General features: G+C 51.7%; 1 protein-coding gene across 4 annotated transcripts in view; it reads left to right on the forward strand.

Annotated features, from left to right (window-relative positions):
• Positions 1-170: 170 nt before the first annotated feature.
• The window catches only part of LOC122383919 (unconventional myosin-Ia-like), a 58,566-nt gene continuing 41,496 nt past the window's right edge, over positions 171-17,240 (forward strand). The window contains exon 1 of one of the 4 annotated variants that reach the window (XM_043370791.1): positions 171-527. The gene's annotated coding sequence lies outside the window, so the exon portion shown is untranslated. The remainder of the gene's footprint in view (positions 528-17,240) is intronic. The other 3 variants (XM_043370793.1, XM_043370792.1, XM_043370794.1) reach the window with 3 other exon arrangements.

The raw sequence follows: 17,240 nt of genomic DNA on the forward strand, positions 1-17,240 counted from the left end.
GGTCCACAATGAGTGAAAGACAACATTTTGCTGTATGAACTAACACCAGGACACAGACAAAGGGCCACGAACCGACGGCGATCTCGTGCAGGCTGGGCCGCGCACTGTCGCTGTCTGCCGCGGCGGGCGGCCGCATTCTCAGTTCCGGCAGAGTCCGACAGATGGCAGTGATTACGATCAATCGATATCAGCCGTCCCACGGCGGCTCCGCTGTCCGGCTTCTGGCCAGTGGGAATTTGTATGCGCTGGAGCGGAGCGGGCCGAGTGCGGCGGTGTGTGTGCGTGTGTGTGCGCGGTGCCGGCGGCGCCCCTACCTGTGGTGATACGGGCGCTGCGGACGGGGCGGGGAGGCCGGCGGGCCACGGGCGACCGATCCCCCGCACACGGAGAGCGGGTGCATTGTCTGGATCGCGGCCACGGCGCCGGTGGCGTCTCGGTGACCGGCCGGGTCACGCCAGCTGGCCACTGTCGCCCGCCAGCCCGGCCATTGGCGATGAGCTCCAACGCTGCCGCCTCCAGCGATTGAGGTAGGTCGGGGCCGGCTGGCCGCTGCCCGCGGCCGCCCACCGCCGTGGGCGAGTAGAACACTGTGGGGAGCATGGTGCATTGTCGCCATCGGGAGTGGGACCTAAACTATCACCACTCCATTGTTCATGTTGAAAAATTCCTAGCAAGATTCTTATTGATATATATTCCTTCAATCGTATCGCCGATTCTTAATTTGACATCTGAATCGAACGAATATGCACACTCAGGGGTGCATTCTAGTCAATAATTTATTGATTTTAAATATGTGAATATGGCATAGGTGTTATAGTGACGGAGTGCAAACAAAGGAGCCGTAGTCCTCGCTTCTGACATCGGGGAAAAAACATAAAACCCGCTTTGGCCATACCATTTGCATCCTAGAGCATCCATTTGCGGCATTTTGTGCATGCAATTTCGTTTCAACAGCCGCATATATTTTTTTTCAAAAATCCAACAATTTGCCTTGTTCGACGGCCTGGATTTCTCAGATAAATGGCCAGCCCCACGGTCTAAATATACAACCACCCGCAGGCTATTGGACATCAAATGTACTGGTAAAGCGCCCCATCCATCCATGTCAGCAGTGCAAAATACCGTCTGACCCCAACATACCCTGGGTTCTGACCGTTCTGACCGGCCTGACGCCTTGGGCCTGACCTAGCCGCCGACTGTCTCCTCATCGGAGCACGTGACAAGAAAACTGTTGAGCCGCCTGGCGAACTGTCCAACATTATTGGAGTTCCTCGGAGCTGTGATTTATGATGTCGTGACGTCCACTCGTCAGGACTGAGTGGTTAACTGTGCCCATTGCTGGGATGAGTTGGTCATCGGCGTAAATGCTCTCGTCGCTGGAATGGTCTGGGACATTTTAGTCCGTTAATTACTTTGCAACGTGCGACTTACCGAGTCATGATATGGTACCATGACTCTGCAATGTGCAACGGACGGTATATAGGGCCTTGGAACGGACCATGTCATCTCCATAGAATGGCGCGAGCGGGTCACAACAAGCGGCGGGTGTTTGAACTTGTATAACCTGTCCAAAGATGGCGCTGGTAGTCAACGCCTGGAACGTATGGTGTGCCGCAAGGCGCAGCATGCTTGCGGTAATCTGTTCATAGATGGCGTTGATTGTCAACGCCTGGAACATATGCTGTGCCGCAAGGCTCGGTCCTGCCGAGAGCGAGCGTTACCGCGGACGATTGTGTTTAGCTGTTGGTGTTGTCGTCGGATTCACCAATCTGAAATCCAATTTACGGTAGATTTTATCAATCTCGGCAATGTTCCCTATGGGACCAGTTCTCTTGTTACTACCCGAAGTGAAGTAACCGATCACGTCAATCTTGACCCGGCTCGAAGCCATTTCGTTTCAGCTGCGGTCTGCTGCGTTCGATGCGGCGGCGGGCGGCGGCAGCTGGGCCGGATATCCTGTTGGTTTGGCATGCTGCGGGGTGTATTGTTACACGTGAGGCCAGTTTACGTCAGGGACAGCGGCCAAACTGGGCCGGCATCCATAATTCATCGGCAGTCCGTGATGGACCGGCCTACCGCAGAGTACCTACCGCGAATAGTGCAGTGCGGGCCGGCGACACGGTATACCTATAGTGAACGGAAATTGAAACACCGGAAAGAGGAGAGTTGAATGTCCCGCAAAATGATTCCCTACACTCTGAGGTTATAGGTGTCCTCTGATTTGGATCCCAAGAACCAGACCAGTTTTGGCTTGGTTTCTGCATAGAGCGGCGTCAAGCATGTATTCTAATAGTATGGCGACTTATAAACAATTCAGGTCAGGTCCCGACATGGGCGCGGGAACCGGGGGGGGGGGGGGCGGCGGCGGGGGCCGTGAGAGCGCTACCCCCACAACTTTTCATATGGCCAGGAACCGCCGGGGCAGTTTTCCTCCCCAAATTAGCGGTTGTGGGTCAGAAAATATCAGGTTTGCCCCCCCCCCCAGCCTGAAAGTAGTTTCTGCGCCAATGGGTCCTCAACCTGCGAAAAATTCAATCACAAGTGAATCCTTGCACATTTTCCTTCCAGTTCCATACCCGTGACCATATAGCCACTCAATTTCACCTCTTCCCTACATCTCCAAATGCCTCAATCTCCATCCTTGTCATCACAAAGCAGAAGCTGGTCAACTTCCCTAACCCTGCATATCCCATAGCCTCTCTTATATTCCCAGACACCCCAGCAATGGAATCATGGAAGCGAACGGAGCGCGACAGGGCCTCGACTATAAAAAGCCATACGACCTTCTTCCGCAAAGAACTGGTAATGGCCGCTGCCGCTGAGTTGGGTGTTCCGCTGTGATTTATGACGACAGTTTCTGCGTCTCGTGGCGCCACGCCATGTGTTGCATCGTTTGTCGCATAGCGGCGGAACACCTTCAAGGGGGGAAGGGGGCACTGCCGACGTTTGGTCCCATTCTTTCCATGCAACGCCCATAGGGCTAATGTTAAAATGCCAAAATCAAAGGGGGCACGGTGCCCCGTTGCCCTCTTCATTCCGCCGCCTATGGTTTGCTGCAGCGTGGCGCCCTTTATCTGCAATTTTTCCTTCATACAATACTCACAGTACCTACCTTATTAGATTTAGATTATGTCAGATATTGAGATTCACCTTTTAGATTATTTGCGTTGATGATATTTACTTTTTATGTTTTATGATATTTGTATTACTATTCACTGTTTAGGCGCATTTTCATCATCATCTTCAATATCTTCATCATAAACTCTTGTCTAAAAATGTGTTACAAGCATGCCCGAGCCCTGATCTTTGCAAGGCTGTGCCATGTTTTGTCGTCCGGGTAGCTACGCGGAGTAATTTTTCTGGCCAAAACCTTCGCTGGCGCTTTGTATCGGTTCGTACCTTGACTCCATAACTGAATCTGACGATAAAATGGGAGAGCTTGAGTCGGCATTTAACGGAGGGATGCGGTCAAGATTGCTCGACAAGTTTATCTTTCATGCATCTCGATGGTACGCAACGGCCGTAAATCATTCCGGTCTGAAACAAAAGGGGGAGCGCTGAAGCTGCCCGAGCTGATTTTTTTCACCAGACTCGCCGGAAGGTTACTTCCTAGCTAAGTTACTGAGGACGGCATGAGTGCTGCTCCCGGCAGCGTACCCATTGGCTTCTAGAGAACAAAATGAAATGCTCTCTGACTTTTGAAATTGTCAGTCAGTGAGTGATAAAGACCGGGCAGTCGCATCCGTCGTCATTTCGTCAGCGCAACTAGCCAGTTCATCTCGTGGCTCTGCCGTTTCCTGCTCCGGTTGCCACGCGCCAGCCGAGAGAGCTGCCGCCATTCGCTGCCGTTTCCATGACCCGCAGTGGTGACTGCAGTTGTCCTTTGCCGGCGAGCCGCCCGTCGGCGCGCCGCCGCTCGCTGTGACACTGACAGTGACGGATCGGCGCCGCGGCGCCCATGCATAATGCAGCACCAGGTCGTGTGTCGAGCCCCGCTGCTTGGAGGAGCCGGCCGGCGATCATCGCCGACCAGTCCCCTCCGATCCGGCCGGGACGTGCACCCGCCACGGCCGCTCGCCCGCCGGGCTCTAGCAGCTTACCTTTACCAACAGTTACCTAGTATGTACCTACCTAGTACTTTTTAACCCTCGCCCCGCTGGGGAGGGTCTATTTGCCCCCCCCCCCTGTGGTTTTTCCTGAATAGCAAGAAACGGCGGCGGCCTCCAAATTTCCAGTACCTTCCCGGGCATCAATTTGACACATTCACACAAAATTTCAAGTCTTAGGTCACCTTAGGTCAGGAGTTATTGAGGTCAAACTGAGGTCATGTTGGAGCGAAAATAAGCAGAAAACATGAAATCTTGAAACGCATACAAACCAAATTTTCAGGGATGCGGAGCCGTGGAAGTTTCAGACGGCTCCGGCTCCGGCTCCGGATATAAAAATCGGTTCCGGCTCCAGCTCCGGGTGAAATGTCATGGCGGCTCCGGCTCCGGCTCCGGCTCCAGTACTCAGTACATCCCCTATGCAATTAAATACGGGTGGAAGAAAAAAGACAATAGGATTGGTACACGATGCTTCTCTAATTTTTTGTTTTTAGGGCCTTGGCTACGTTCATATTTTGAATACCACATGTTTTACTGCCTGGTACTGTCAAGCCGAAGTAGGTAAAAAAAAAAATACTCTTAAAAAAGAGCCGGAGCCGCCCCCTTTTTTTGACGGCTCCAGCTCCGGTTCCGGCTCCGGGCTATATTGTTTCACGGCTCCGGCTCCGGCTTCGGCTCCGGGCAAAATATGCCGGCTCCGGCGGCTTCGGCTCCAGCTCCGGCTCCGACTCCGCACCCCTGCAAATTTTAGATCGATTCCTCCTTTTTTGGCTAAGTTATAGCGAAAAAAAACTGTTCAAAATTGATGTCGTCAAATTTTTGAACTCAATTTTTAGCAATTCTAGACCACGTAGCGCAAAACAAAGACCCCATTGACCTCCCCGTGACGTGCTGCATCGAATCGAAACCATTTTATGCAACATTATCAACTTTGAAATTTGACCTAATTTGACCTGACCTTGACCTGACCTTCACCAGAACCTAATCTTAACCCTCGCATGTGTGCGGCGTTTGCCAGCTTCTAATGTGTAGGGGGGGGGGGGTCGGTTGGACCCCCCCCCTTGCCGTTTGGCCCCTGGTCGAGCTAGAGCTTCGCGGAAAAAACGAGCGTGTTGCCCGTGACGAGAGGAAGCCGATGATACCCAATTTTAAGGTCCTAGGTCATTGGTTGACCTTCCAGGTCAGGTCAATGACCCAAAGTCGGGAAAATCGGGACCTGTTAGAAAGTCGTAAAGTGTGGCTGCTAAGGGGTTTTTCGGGGTGCTGATCACGAATATCGTGTTAGTTTTGATCACAGATGATGTCTTGAAGCATTTAGACCAGGGCGGGTCAGGTCAGGTCAGGCCAACCAGTAGGCGTCGTGATGGGTATTCGTAGTACGTGTCAACCGCCTCTGACAGCTTCGTAACATGTTACGAAGTCACCAAAACTACTTCGTAAATGTTCAAATGGTTGCTAAATTCGAATTCAGCTCCAAAAACTAGCCTAGAAACATGTAAAACTCGAAAAAGTGACCCGAGGTCACCAAAGGTCAATGACCTGACCTGACCTTCAGGTGACCTTGACACACACGGGAGTAACATCAAATCACATGTTTGAACGTTTGAAACCACGAAAAGCTTGCAAACACGCGGCTAGTGCGAGCCGACATACGCGAAATCGCGATTCCTGCCAAACATGGTCTCGGAAAAGAGGTCACAGGTCAAAGGTCATTTGGGTCAGGGTCATGAAATTTTCAGGGTAGGTGTAAAATTGATCAATGCGAGGGTACTGAAAGTTTCGTCGCGATCGGCCGCTTTTTACGCGAGTTATTCGCGAAAAACCATGGGGGGGGGTCCATCCGACCCCCCCCCCCTACACATGCGAGGGTTAACTGACCTCAAAGGCTGCCTATCCCACAAAATCGTATTTGGCATATAAAATGGACCATAAAACATGCATCACATGATATTTTCATATTGTGACCCTCAGTGATCTGACCTCTGTGACCTGACCTGGTATCAGTGACCTCAAATAGCAAAATATGTGTTTGACGAACATTTCCCTATGAATGATTTTCAATGAAATGCATTTTACTCGGTTTTACAACGCATTTCTTGAAATGCCTGTAAACGGTGAAACTTCGACATCTGACCTGACCTGTGACGTCATCGGTTTGACCTAGGTCGATGAAATTGGGTCACAAGGTAGTTCCCGGCTGGGGCTATCCAACACCGTTTGCCGTTTGTCGTTATGTTGCATGGTTCTCGAGATCTTAGGGCAATCCCCCAGCAGGGCACGTTGCTCGGCAGACTCCAACGGGGCGCGGGTTAACAGTTACCTAGTACCTACCGGATTCAAATTCAGATTCAGATTCATTGTATTCACGTTAAATCCGCTATTGCGGCTTTTCATCAACGTAACGTCAAACGTTAAAAAGAGTTGACATAGCAAAACAGATGCACACAATTCAAGCACAAGCACACACATGCATACAAGTCAATCATTCAGTTTGAATCACGCCCCAGCAAGTAGCGTTTCACGGCGGTTTTGAATGCTGGACGACCATTGTAATGGTGCATGAATTCGTTGTACTCCGAGACACCGCTATACAAAAGTTGCCGCCTGCCTGCCTCTGTTCGAATTCGTGGCAGCCTGAACCGGTTCGCATTTCGCGTGTTGTGACCCTGGTCGGACGCTCTGTCCAACTTGCTTGCCATCGCAGTCGGCTGTTGTGTCTCCACATTGCGGTGTACAGAGCACATTCGATGATACAGGGCCATGTCTGGTGTAGTGAGCCACTGCAGATCGCGTAACACATCCGACACTTTTCGGATTATTCTCTGGGATAATAATATATAACTCACAAGTCCATATATTTCGGATGATGTTGCTCACCCTGGACCAGCCGTCCAGGACCGGTCAGCCAGCGCCGCCGGGGCCGGACCAGCCGTCCAGGACCGGTCAGCCAGCGCCGCCGGGGTCGGACCAGCCGTCCAGGACCGGTCAGCCAGCGCCGCCGGGGCCGGACCAGCCGTCCGGGACCGGTCAGCCAGCGCCGCCGGGGACGGACCAGCCGTCCGGGAACGGTCAGCCAGCGCCGCCGGGATCGAACCAGCCGCCCGGGACCATGGTCAGCCAGCGCCGCCGGGGTCGGACCAGCCGTCCAGGACCAGTCAGCCAGCGCCGCCGGGGTCGGACCAGCCGTCCGGGACCAGTCAGCGAGCGCCGCCGGGGTCGGACCAGCCATCCGGGACCGGTCAGCCAGCGCCGCCGGGGTCGGACCAGCCGTCCGGCCCGATCAGCCGTCCGCGACCAGCGAACCGCCCTCGTTATGTCTCCATGCCTTATGTGAAAGGAGTAAGCGAGCCCATCTCCCGCTTTCTACGCGCTCACAACGTAATTGTAGGGCATTCGTCAAAGACTCTAAAAAAGTCACTAGTTAACGTGAAAGATAGGATTCCCAAGGCCAAGCAAAAGGGTACGATATATGAAATGCAATGTGAATGTGGCGAAATTTACATTGGAGAAACAGGGCGCCCAAAAGATGTCAGGCTCAACGAGCATGCTAAAGACATCGAGCACGGGCGGGTACAAAAGTCGGCACCCGCTCGGCACACTAGGCAGTGCGGTAGAAACATGCACCCCATGGAAGGCAAAACTTTGGCATGTGAGAATAACTGGAAAAAGAGAATCGTGCGCGAAGCAATAGAAATAAAAGAAAAAGATCCATACATGAACAGAGATGTAGGAAAATTTGGCCTTAGTCCAATATGGGATTTCACCCTTAGAAATAGGTCGACACTAGGGTTACCCGCGTGCTCCGCAACGCGAAGAAGGGTTATTTTTGACCCGTGGGTATTGGGTTGGTCTGTGTCGATTTGGTTGGCATCCATTTCGTTCGATTGCTTTTCGACGGCCAAGCATTTTGTAATAAAACAAAAAAGATACATCGCATCGAGGTGCCCGTGTCGTATTATCATGCGTTCTACTTTAGAATGATTCGAAAACTGGCGTGAAGTCTTTTGAGGGCCATCGATGAATTTCGCTAAAAATGACAATGTAATGGTTTGGAACATTTACATTTTTAAGAATACTGTTGCTCATCATGCAAAAATGAAGAGTGAATATTGGACAGAATTGAATGCTCTATCCAATGGTACCGTATTCAATTGCCAAAGGTATCAGGTTATGCAGCAAAACCCGTGTAATTAATAAAGTGGCACATCATTGACAAACACCATTTTCTCCCGTGATTTGCACCACCTTGATTTGGATCAATCAGCTTTTCACAATTTTTATATGAGAGGCGGTACATTTCTCTTGCCAACAGGCGTTGTTCCAACTCGCTCCGTTTAACGGTCACCTAAAAATAAAATCAATTCCAAAATCCGTCCAAAACGTCAATTTTCCACATAAAAGTGCTCTCACCGGTGCACGTGGCGCGTGCCATCCCCTGCAACACACACCATTCGATAGCCCGTTAAATTATCTACACGATGCTGTTTTCCCCGTGCCGATCGGGCCCCTGGTCACCAAGATATTGCACGGGGACCGGACCCGTGTCGGCCAAAATTAGCCGTTTTCGCCTGATTTCGCACGCCGATTTATACATGTAAAGTCTATGACGCGAATTTGCACTTTTTGAGCACGCGCCTCGCGCTCCCTATCAATCCGATCGAGCTGAGACCCCTCAAAGGCACGTCGCGCATCCTTGATCTATAAGTTGTTCAAGTTTCACCGCGCTAGGTGCAACGGTCTGGTCTGTAGTCCACGCAAAGCACGACCAAGTCGGGACCTCGGTAACGGACAGACGCACCCTCCTCAAATAGTAATATAGACAAGCGGCTGCGCCACTTGCTTTGCTGCGTGGTGAGCAAATGCGAAAGCAAATTGAAAAAAAACGCCCGTCCGCCGACGAACGCAAACATCGCACAAACAAAAATAAAAAACGACCGCCTGCAACCGCGAACAACACCGCAAACGCCGCAAAAAATGAAAACCGCCCGCATCCCGCGCCCGCCCGCCGCCAACCGCAAACGCCGCAAAAAAAAATTAAAACCGCCCGCATCGCGCGCCCGCCCGCCACCAAACGCAAACGCCGCAACAAATGAAAACCGCCCGCATCGCGCGCCCGCCCGCCACCAAACGCAAACGCCGCAAAAAATGAAAACTGCCCGCATCCCGCGCCCGCCCGCCGCCAACCGCAAACGCCGCAAAAAAATTAAAACCGCCCGCATCGCGCGCCCGCCCGCCACCAAACGCAAACGCCGCAACAAATGAAAACCGCCCGCATCGCGCGCCCGCCCGCCACCAAACGCAAACGCCGCAAAAATGAAAACCGCCCGCATCCCGCGCCCGCCCGCCGCCAACCGCAAACGCCGCAAAAAAAAAACGCCCGCATCGCGCGCCCGCCCGCCACCAAACGCAAACGCCGCAACAAATGAAAACCGCCCGCATCGCGCGCCCGCCCGCCGCCAACCGCAAATGCTGTAAAACTGAAAACCGCCCGCATCGCGCGACCGCCCTCCGCCAACCGCAAACGCCGCAAAAAACGCCCGTACCTCTACCCCTACCAACACCACTGGGTCACGTCAGGTCACGGACTAAGTTAATATAATAATAAGTACTAAAAATAAGACTTGAAGTGTTCCCAGCCCTACTCCTATTCGTGCCATTCCATTACGCTTAATCGTATTTGTCGGAAATGGCGCTTTGTGGCGTATGTGGCGCATTGTGACAAACGCGGCGCATTTTCACCCGGCGATTTACCATGCATCTTGGCACCAAATTGCACCCATATCGGACTACATTTGACAAAGCTGTGCGATTTGCGGCAAAAATGACGCCCTGAGATAATTGTGGCGCATTGCGGCAAACGCGGTGCATTTGTAAATTCCATCAAAAACTACACCCATTTAGCGACAATCAACACATTTTATCGCCACTTTTCATTCAAATTAAAACTTGCCCATCCGCCAATGCGAGGCACTCGCCGCCGATCGGCATGCATTTAGTCCACAAAGTTTGTCGACCCCGGCTCTCAATGAAGATCTACGAACCGATCAAAATTTCATTGGCGATCTTCCAGCGCGCCCCACGCGCGAACCGTGCACCCCAGCGAGCCGAAACCTAGAAAAGGCGCTGACCCGTTCTGTCACCTATAAGGTGTGCAAATTTCAACCCCCTACGATATAGCGTCTGCCCTGTAGGCCGGCTAAATTGAACCCACTACACGGCGTGGCGGACAGACAAACAAACAGACGGATCCTGTTGAAATAGTAAGATAGACAAGCGGCTGCGCCACTTGCTTTGCTGCGTGGTAGGAACAAATTGCGGCACCAGCCAATTAGCTTTCGAATGGTGTTCGATTCAAATCGATGTGTCGTCTAGAAGCATAGATATGGACGGAAATGTGAAGAGAATTTAAAAAAGAACTATTCTGAGGGCGTTGTCGGATGAAATTTGGGTGATACGGGGTCAAGACGGGTCACAGGGATCAGCCCCGGTCACTTTGGGTCAGGCCAGGTCACATAGGTCACCTCTCGTCCGCTGGGATCAGCACGGGCCACTGTTCTGCTTTTGCCTCCACCACTACCCCTACCCCTACCACTACCCCTACCCCTACCCCTACCACTACCCCTACCACTACCCCTTCCACTACCCCTACCACTACCCCTACCACTACCACTACCCCTAGCCCTACCCCTACCACTACATCTACCCCTACCCCTACCCATACTCCTACCCCTGCCACTACCCCTACCACTACCCCTACTACTACCCCTACTACTACCCCTACCACTACTACTACCCCTACCACTACCCCTACCCCTACTACTACTCTTACCACAACCCCTACCACTACCCCTACTACTACCTCTACTACTACCCCTACCACTACCCCTACCACTACCTCTACCACTACACCTACCCCTACCCCTACCACTACCACTATCCCTACCCCTACCACTACCCCTACCCCTACCAATACCTATCACTGGGTCATGTCAGGTCACGGAGTAATTGGATCCAATAAGTACTAAGACAAAAATCAGACTTTAAAAGTGTTCCCAGCCCTGCTCTTATTCGTGCCATTCCATGACGCTTAATCGTATTTGTCGGAAATGGCGCATTGTGACAAATGTGGCGCATTGCGGCAAATGTGGCGCATCTGTACCTGTTGGTTGAACATGCATTTGCATCAAATTGCACCCATATCGGACCATATTTTTGACAAAACTGTGCGATTTGCGGCTAAAATGGCGCCTTGTCACCAAAGTGGCGCATTGCGGCACTAACACGGTGCATTTGTATACTCGTATCACAAACTGTTTCCATTGAACGAAAATCAACACATTCTCTCGCCACTTTTTATTCAAATTAAAACTTGCCCATCCGCCAATGCGAGGCACCCGCCACCGATCGGCATGCATTTAGTCCACAAAGTTTGTCGACCCCGGCTCTCAATGAAGATCTACGAACCGATTAAAATTTCATTGGCGTTCTTCCGGCGCCCGCCACGCGCGAACCGTGCACCCCAGCGAGCCGAAACCTAGAAAAGGCGCTGACCCGTTCTGTCACCTAGAAGGTGTGCAAATTTCAACCCCCTACGATATACCGTCTGCCCTGTAGGCCGGCTAAATTGAACCCACTACACGGCGTGGCGGACAGACAAACAAACAAACAGATGGATCCTGTTCAAATAGTAGTATAGACAAGCGGCTGCGCCACTTGCTTTGCTGCGTGGTAGAAAAAATTGCGGCACCAGCCAATTTGCTTTCGAATGGTGTTCGATTCAAATCGATGCGTCGTCTAGAAGCATAAATATGGACAGAAATGTGAAGAGAATTTAAAAAAGAACTGTTCTGAGGACTTCGTTGGATGAAATTTGGGTGATACGGGGTCAAGACGGGTCGAGGGGGTCATCCCCGGTCACTTTGGGTCAGGCCAGGTCACATAGGTCACCTCCCGTCCCATGGGATCAGCCCGGGCCACACTTCTATTTTTGCCTCCACCACTACCCCTACCCCTACCACTGCCCCTACCCCTACCCCTACCACTACCACTACCCCTACTCCTACATCTACCCCTACCCCTACCACTACCACTACCCCTACCCCTACCACTACCCCCCCCCCCCACCACTACATCTACCACTACCACTACCCCTACCCATACCACTACCCCTACCCCTACCACTACTCCTACCCATACTCCTACCCCTACCACTACTCCTACCCATACTCCTACCCCTACCACTACCCTACCACTACCCCTACTACTACCCCTACTACTACCCCTACCACCACCCCTACCCCTACTACTACTCGTACCACTACCCCTACCCCTACCCGTACCCCTACCACTACCCTACCCCTACCCCTACCACTACCCTACCCCTACCCCTACCCCTACCCCTACCAACACCGCCGGGTCATGTCAGGTCACAGAATAATTGGATCCAATCAGTACTAAAATATCAGACTTAAAGTGTTCCCAGCCCTGCCCCTGTTCGTACCATTCCATTACCCTTACTCGATTTTGTCGGAAATGGCGCATCGTGACAAATTTGGCGCATTGCGGCAAAGCCGGCGCATCTGTACCTGTTGTTTGAGCATGCATCTTTGCACCAAATTGCACCTTTATCAGACCATATTTGACAAAACTGTGCGAGTTGCGGCAAAAATGGCCTGTTGTGACCAATGTGACGCCTCGCGGCAAACGCGGTGCATTTGTAAACTCGTATCACAAACTGTTGCCATTCAACGAAAATCTACACAATCTCTCGCCACTATTTATTCAAATTAAAACTTGCCCATCCGCCAATGCGAGGTACTCGCCATCGATCGGCATGCATTTAGTCCACAAAGTTTGTCGACCCCGGCTCTCAATGAAGATCTACGAACCGATCAAAATTTCATTGGCGTACTTCCAGCGCGCCCCACGCGCGAACCGTGCACCCCAGCGAGCCGTAACCTAGAAAAGGCGCTGACCCGGTCTGTCACCTAGAAGGTGTGCAACTTTCAACCCCCTACGATATACCGTCTGCCCTGTAGGCCGGCTAAATTGAACCCACTACACGGCGTGGCGGACAAACAGACAGACAGACAGATGGATCCTGTTTAAATAGTAATATAGACAAGCGGCTGCGCCACTTGCTTTGCTGCGTGGTAGGAACAAATTGCGGCACCAGCCAATTTGCTTTCGAATGGTGTTCGATTCAAATCGATGTGTCGTCTAGAAGCATAGATATGGACGGAAATGTGAAGAGATTTAAAAAAGAACTGCTCTGAGAGCTTTGTTGGGTGAAATTTGGCTGATACGGGGTCAAGACGGGTCAAGAGGTCAGCCTCGGTCACTTTGGGTCAGGCCAGGTCACATAGGTCACCTCTCGTCCGATGGGATCAGCCCGGGCCACTATTCTACTTTTGCCTCCACTACTACCCCTACCCCTACCCCTACCACTACCCCTACCACTACCCCTACCACTACCCCTACCACTACCTCTACCCCTACCCCTACTCCTACCCCTACCCCTACCACTACCCCTACCACTACCCCTACCACTACCCCTACCACTACCTCTACCCCTACCCCTACTCCTACCCCTACCCCTACCACTACCCCTACCACTACCCCTACCACTACCCCTACCACTACCCCTACCACTACCCCTAGTACTACCCCTACTACTACCCCTACTACTACCCCTACCACTACCCCTACCACTACCCCTATTACTACCCCTACTACTACCCCTACCACTACCAAAACCGCTGGGTCATGTCAGGTCACAGAATAATTGGATCCATTCAGTACCAATATCAGACTTAAAGTGTTCCCAGCCCTGCCCCTATTCGTGCCATTCCATTACACTTAATCGTATTTGTCGGAAATGGCGCTTTGTGGCATATGTGGCGCACTACGACAAACGCGGCGCATTTTCACCCGACGATTGAGCATGCATCTTGGCACCAAATTGCACTCATATCGGACTATATTTGACAAAACTGTGCGATTTGCGGCGAAAATGACGCCCTGAGATAATTGTGGCGCATTGCGGCAAACGCGGTGCATTTGTAAACTGGTATCACAAACTGTTACCATTGAATGAAAATCAACACATTTTCTCGCCACTTTTTATTCAAATTAAAACTTGCACATCCACCAATGCGAGGCACCCGCCGCCGATCGGCATGCATTTAGTCCACAAAGTTTGTCGACCCCGGCTCTCAATGAAGATCTACGAACCGATCAAAATTTCATTTCCGCTTTTCCAGAGCGCGCCACGCGCGAACCGTGCACCCCAGCGAGTCGGAACCTAGAAAAGGCGCTGGCCCGCTCTGTCACCTATAAGGTGTGCAAATTTCAACCCCCTACGATATACCGTCTGCCCTGTAGGCCGGCTAAATTGAACCCACTACACGGCGTGGCGGACAGACAAACAGACAGACAGATGGATCCTGTTGAAATAGTAAGATAGACAAGCGGCTGCGCCACTTGCTTTGCTGCGTGGTCATAAAATGCGGCACCAGCCAATTTGCTTTCGAATGGTGTTTGATTCATGTCGATGTGTCGTCTAGAAGCATAGATATGGACGGAAATGTGAAGAGAATTTAAAAAAGAACTGTTCTGAGGGCGTTTTTGGATGAAATTTGGGTGATACGGGGTCAAGACGGGTCAAAGGGGTCAGCCCCGGTCACTTTGGGTCAGGCCAGGTCACATAGGTCACCTCTCGTCCGCTGGGATCAGCCCGGGCCACTGTTCTGCTTTTGCCTCCACCACTACCCCTACCCCTACCCCTACCACTACCCCTACCACTACCCCTACCACTACCTCTACCCCTACCCCTACTCCTACCCCTACCCCTACCACTACCCCTACCACTACCCCTACCACTACCCCTACCACTACCTCTACCCCTACCCCTACTCCTACCCCTACCCCTACCACTACCCCTACCACTACCCCTACCACTACCCCTACCACTACCCCTACCACTACCCCTAGTACTACCCCTACTACTACCCCTACTACTACCCCTACCACTACCCCTACCACTACCCCTATTACTACCCCTACTACTACCCCTACCACTACTACTATCCCTACCAGTCCCCTACCCCTACTACTACTCCTACCCCTACCCCTACCAACACCGCTGGGTCATGTCAGGTCACAGAATAATTGGATCCATTCAGTACCAATATCAGACTTAAAGTGTTCCCAGCCCTGCCCCTATTCGTGCCATTCCATTACACTTAATCGTATTTGTCGGAAATGGCGCTTTGTGGCATATGTGGCGCACTACGACAAACGCGGCGCATTTTCACCCGACGATTGAGCATGCATCTTGGCACCAAATTGCACTCATATCGGACTATATTTGACAAAACTGTGCGATTTGCGGCGAAAATGACGCCCTGAGATAATTGTGGCGCATTGCGGCAAACGCGGTGCATTTGTAAACTGGTATCACAAACTGTTACCATTGAATGAAAATCAACACATTTTCTCGCCACTTTTTATTCAAATTAAAACTTGCACATCCACCAATGCGAGGCACCCGCCGCCGATCGGCATGCATTTAGTCCACAAAGTTTGTCGACCCCGGCTCTCAATAAAGATCTACGAACCGATCAAAATTTCATTGGCGTTCTTCCAGCGCGCGCCACGCGCCAACCGTGCACCCCAGCGAGTCGGAACCTAGAAAAGGCGCTGACCCGTTCTGTCACCTATGAGGTGTGCAAATTTCAACCCCCTACGATATACCGTCTGCCCTGTAGGCCGGCTAAATTGAACCCACTACACGGCGTGGCGGACAGACAGACAAACAGACGGATCCTGTTCAAATAGTAATATAGACAAGCGGCTGCGCCACTTGCTTCGCGGCGTAGCCAGAAAATGCGGCACCAGCCAATTTGCTTTCGAATGGTGTTTGAGTTAAATTGATGTGTCGTCTGGAAGCAGAGATATGGACGGAAACGTGCAGAGGAAAATTTTGAACATAATAAGTATTCTGAGGGCTTAGTTGGATGAAATTTGGGTCATACAGGGTCAAGTCAGGTCAAGTTTGTCATCCCTGGTTACACTGGCTCTGGCCAGGTCACCTTCGGTCAGGCCAGGTCGTATAGGTCACCAAGTCACATTGGATCGGCCTGGGTCACACTTCTACTAATTCTACCCATACCACTACCTACCACTACCCCTACCACTACCCCTACCACTACCCCTACCCCTACCCCTACCCCTACCCCTACCACTACCCCTACCCCTACCCCTACCACTACCCCTACCCCTACCCCTACCACTACCCCTACTACTACCCCTACCACTACCCCTACTACTACCCCTACTACTACCCCTAACACTACCCCTACCACTATCACTGCGTCATATGAGGTCACAGACTATCAGATAAACTAATAAACTAAAAAAGAGTTCCTAACCCTGCCCTATTCGTGTCATTCCATTATTCTTAATCGTATTTGGTGGAAATGGCGCCTTGTGACAAATGTGGCGCATTGCGACAAAAGTGGCGCATTTGTACCTGTCATTTTGTCATGCATCCTTCCACGAAATTGCACCCTTATCGGACCATATTTGACAAAGTTGTGCGATCAGCGACAAAAATGGCGCATGTGGACAAATGTGGCGCATTACGACAAACGCGGTGCATTTGTGTGATCGTATTGAAACCTGTCTTTGTTTACCGATAATCAACACCTTCATTCGCCTCTGCTTAGCAAAATAAATAACTTGCCAATCCGCAAATGAGAGGCACCCGCCGCCGATCGTCATGCATTTTATTGTCAAAGGCGATTGAACCCGGCTGCCGATACCTTGAAGCAAGCTTGAGAGCCGAGCAAAATTTGGAGAAAATGCACCTTTTTCCAGGGCGTGCCACGTGCGACCCATCCACCCCCCGGGACTCGAACCTCGACACTGCACGTGCCCGTGACGTCATCAACACCCTGCGAAAATTTCAGCCCAATCGACCGCACCGTTTGGCCTGCGCACGGCGTCAAAGCACCCCTCTGCACGGTGCAAACAGAAACACATACACACAGAGTTTCATTTCACAAATAGTATAGTAGACAAGCGGCTGCGCCACTTGCTTCGCGGCGTAGCCATAAAATACGCAGCAGCCAG

The sequence above is a fragment of the Amphibalanus amphitrite genome, unplaced genomic scaffold (assembly GCF_019059575.1).
Source record: "Amphibalanus amphitrite isolate SeventyFive unplaced genomic scaffold, NRLGWU_Aamphi_draft 000176F_arrow, whole genome shotgun sequence".
NCBI classification, from domain to species: Eukaryota; Metazoa; Arthropoda; class Thecostraca; order Balanomorpha; family Balanidae; genus Amphibalanus; species Amphibalanus amphitrite.